Here is a 4,806-nt window from a genome sequence, read left to right as displayed (position 1 = left end):
TATATATATATATTGTTAAGTCGACTTTATTTGTCCTTTTCATTGTTAAAACTTAACTTAAAGTGGACTTTTTTGAATCCACTTTACGTTTTCGATTGGTATTTAGACTAAGATATAGTTGTTAAGAAGTCAAGTTTTTCGAATAAGACTTTTGCTTCTATAAAGGTTGGCGAATAGAGAGTTTTAGTTTAAAAACATAATTTTAAGTTCAAGTGTTTGTTATTTTGACCATGCATATTTCGTCACTGTACGAAACAGCACTTAAAGTGGATCTACATTTTGAGATGAGGTTTTGTGTATAAATCTTTACAATATTTAATCAAGTTTTTTTGTTACATAAGACATCATACAACTGATACTAATAAAACTTTAATGAATTGTTAAGTCTTTCTTTCTAATGTTATGGCATAAAAAATGCAATTAATGAGATCGCAAATGCATAGATTTTGTTCACAAAAAAAAATTGATTATAAGTTTTAAATCAAAAGAAATTGTTTATCACGGTAATGTAAAGGTTGTTTTGCTGTAAGAAAGTAATAAAATAATTTGTAAACTTAAATTTGAAGCAATCCTTACACTTTTTCAAGTCCATACAAAGCAAATTTTTCAACATGCTTTGTATAAATCCTTTGTAAAAATAAAAGTTTCAAACATATTTTACATAAATCCACTTTAAGTGAAGTTTTTTGAATGTTTTAAATAAATCCAATTCAGAGGAACTTTCAAGCGTTTTATAAATAAATCCAATGTAAGTTTATTTTTAAACATGTTTTATGCAAACTTTCAAACATTTTAATATATTTTCACTTTAAATGAACTTTTTCAACTAAAATCTACTTAAGCGAAGTTTTTAACATCTTTAAAAAAACCGCTTTTAACAGCCCTAAAATAGCTTCAAACACATAACGCACAGCTAGATAATTTTTTTTTTTTAAAAGTAGACCGAAAACATTGTTTAAAGTTTTACTAAAACCTTATTGAAAATTTAGCTCAACAAGAACGTTATTAAAGCAACTATTTTGTAACTCGAATTCTGTGCTTTTAAATAATTGAATTTGAACAAAAAAAACGAACAATGCAAAGGTATCATTGACGTTTTATCATTATTTTATAAGATTAAAAAATTTTTACTACAAACAATTACGAGTTACCTATACTACTCAACGATTGCCTTACAGGCAACTTTAAAAAAACTCTACAAACTCAAGTCGCCTTACAGGCAACCCGTTGCAGGAAAACGGAAAGAAAAAACACAGGGACTAAAAAGTTTCAGTATGTGTTTTTTTCCGTTTTCCGTTTTCCTTTTATTACTACTCTTTTTTTAAATGTTGATATATTCAATATACTGTTTTAAGATATGATTTTTTTTTAATATTTTTTTAGAGTTAATTATGTTAGTGGGTGCATGAAATATTATTCATTTAACTAAAAAAACTATTTTTTGTTATAAAAAATGTTTTATGTTGCACACCTCTGGTTATTGTAAAATTTTATTTTTTATTATAGGATTATTCAAATAAAAAACAACCATTATCTCTGTTTCATTTTCATTTTCTTTGGTTAAATACTTATAATAAAGTGTTTCAAAGCAACCTCTTGTTTGTGATGTAATTAATTAGAGTAAAACCGCAGCGGCGTACTCATTTTGTATCGTTTCCTAATATTTCAACTTGTCTAGCAAAGATCGTCATTTGTTTTATAATATAATCAAAAAAACAAACAAACAAAAAAAAACAACCCTTCTAATGGTTGTAATTCCAAAATGGCTTTCCATATAGCAACTCAACAAAAAAACTTAAAAATAGACGAAAACAAAACTGTATATACATCTTGTATTTAAAAACACCAATTGGTTTTTTTTTAATATTATCTACTCAATTTTATACGCATAAGTTTACTTTTTGCGCTTAAAAAAAAATACGTTGCTTTCGCTTAAAAAAAAATACGTTGCTTTCGCTTAAAAAAAAATACGTTGAATGGCGTCAAATGGAATCTTTAGGTGTAATTGTTTTAGTATACATTTTTTTCGACGCGTATTGTAATAAAATATCCCATCCGCCTAAAATATCACATCCCCCATAGAAAAACCGAAATCGAGAATGCGTTTTCAAGTTATTGCACTTAGAAGTGTATCTAGTACGTCCGAAATATTTAAAATAAAATTAAAAACGCAACGATCAAGATTCATAAAGCGGTTTGTAAATAATATACTATAAATGAAGTTAGCATTAAATGGTAATATATTTTAAATTCATACTTATGAAATTTTGATCTTAATATATTGCGTGACAATAATTATATAGATTACACATGGGGGATGTGATATTTTAGATACCAAATACTAATACTTTGCAGTATTTTAAATGTTACATAGGGGGATGTAATATTCTAGAAGCCTGAATAAGGGGGATGCGATATTTTACATAGCAATTTCAGCTTCTTATTGTGATATATATACAGATTACACATGGGGGATGTGATATTTTAGATACCAAATACTAATACTTTTCATTATTTTAAATGTTACATAGGGGGATGTAATATTTTAGAAGCCTGGATAAGGGGGATGTGATATTTTACGTAGGAATTTCAGCTTCTTATTGTGATAATTAGTCAACACATATACTGAAATAGTGGTAGCTCTTTTTTATCTCTTTCAGCTTTGTTGGAATATGTTTAAAAATATATGAGATATATATGTATACAATTTATGTTTATTTACAAAGCTTATAATAAATTTACAATTTTTTGTATTCTTTATTTTCATTATTTTTTTTTAGCTTTTTAATGTTTAATTTAATCTTCTATTTAATTTAGATGCGATTGAGCTAACAATTAAAAAATGCAAAATTGTTCAACCAAGACTTTGAAACGGCTTTTTAAAATGCATAAGGCTTTGAACGAGTTAATGAGTTCTAAAGATTCAAAAAGAACACAACTAACACATTTTTATGCTTGTATTTTTATGTGTTTGTGCATAAACATTTAAGGAAAAGAAATAATTACTGTTTGTCATTGTTGTTGTTTTTTTTGTATATTTTTAAATTTAAGGAGAGAGGGCTAGAAAATATTTGGAATCTTTTATTAAATAAAAGAAGCTTCTTTATTATCCCAATAAAGTAACAATTTTAAAGTATGATTAAATTAACAATTTTTTGTGGGTGGTATGAGAGAAGGTGCCTCTGATTCTTGAATCATTTTTGAATCTTCTCAAGTCCAGTTTAGAAATCGATTTATATATATATTTATAATGATAAATGTAAAATCATTGTGAATTTTTTTATTAAGAAACATCAAATACCAATGTGTAATGATAAAGAATACTGTACCAATACTGTATATGCATTGTAGTATATTTATAGTACTGTATAATATTATGGAAAAGACGAACATAAAAAATTTGGGAATTGCGATTATTTACTGTTAACTAATTTGAAATCAAAACAGCATGTTGATTATTGTTATTTTAAGCCCACTGCGACATCGAAATGCTTTCGCGAATATTTTAATCATTTAGACAACGAAACAATTGAGCAATAATAAAAAATTTCTATTTGTACACACTTAGAATATTTGGTTTCTTTATTTACTTAATGATACAAATGCTTTAAACCGTGTCCCACATTGTACGACGAGGATTTCAACAACAATTAAAAATCGTGCTTATAATGACAGCCAGATAGCGAGGAATTTGACAAGTTTAAAATAAGGATAAAAGCGTGGTGGTTTAATTAAAATGATTAAGTTAGATAATAAAATTGACTATACCGATTGGCATATGAAAGACTTTTTAATTTAAATTCAACGAGTCGAGTACAAACGCGTAGCCGTGGTAACAAAATTCCGAACATAAATTGCCGGTAATTATAATATTTGTCAAACAGTTCGACTTGAGCAGGAAAGGAATGAGTTTAAGCAAAGTGAAGTGAAATTATATTAGTAAATATTTATTATTTGAGGTTAAAAGTTGAGCGCACAAATTTTTGTTTTGAATGCACCTTCGTCTGACGTGTCAGAAACCCAGAGCTATTCAAATTTTATTACGCATAATACTGGTCTCAAAACATCTTTAAAAAACATTGAAAATATTTAAATAATATTCTTGTTACTTTTTTATTCAAAAGTTTCTATTCTACTTATTAAATATTTTTACTTTTCTTCAACTTAATTTAATCTAAGTAGTTTAATTTTCTACGTGTAATCTTAATACTAAGTAGGCATTGAAATTTATTCCCCTTCTACTACTTGCCTTACCGAGTCACACTTTACCTACCAGGGCTAGTCGTACAGGTTAGTCAACAAAAAGCCTCTCCAGACCACAACATAAATCACGATCTTTCGGCGAAGCCGTCAGCAACCCTTGCATGTGGAAATAGACGTTTTTAAAGGAAAAAAACATAAGTATTAGAAAATAGAAATATAAGCGTTACAAAGATAGGCATACAGAAAGGAGACAGAACGCTCATTTTAAAAGACAAAACTAAAAGAAAACAAAAAATTTCTCTACAAAATAAATGATATTAAATGTTGTGTTTTTTCCGTACGAAAGACATAATTTAGTATAATAAAAGTCAAACGTGTGCAGCACATTTATCGTATATTGTATATGTAGCCTAACTGCTTTCCGTATGAGCCATTAAGACATGCTTATTGATTTTCTTACGATTATGTATGTATATAAATAGTCCCTAACTCAGAATATGTAAACAGGTTTGATATACTCATTACAATTTTGAAAAACTCAAAAGTTAAAAATGGAAAAGGTGGAAAAAAACGAACATTACTTTAAAAACATTTTAGCATATT

At 27.1% G+C, this 4,806-nt stretch overlaps 1 long non-coding RNA gene across 1 annotated transcript; it reads left to right on the top strand.

Moving 5' to 3' along the window:
• The first annotated feature begins 2,036 nt into the window (after positions 1–2,036).
• Positions 2,037–3,013, top strand: LOC136076631 (uncharacterized). Its single transcript, XR_010636439.1, has 2 exons — positions 2,037–2,235; positions 2,818–3,013. It is a non-coding gene; the product is annotated as an uncharacterized LOC136076631 (long non-coding RNA).
• The last annotated feature ends 1,793 nt before the right edge of the window (positions 3,014–4,806 follow it).

The sequence above is a fragment of the Hydra vulgaris genome, chromosome 02 (genome assembly GCF_038396675.1).
Source record: "Hydra vulgaris chromosome 02, alternate assembly HydraT2T_AEP".
Taxonomy (NCBI): domain Eukaryota; kingdom Metazoa; phylum Cnidaria; class Hydrozoa; order Anthoathecata; family Hydridae; genus Hydra; species Hydra vulgaris.
The sequence above is the reverse complement of the archived record's forward strand: the minus strand, read 5'-3'. Positions and strand labels throughout refer to the sequence as shown.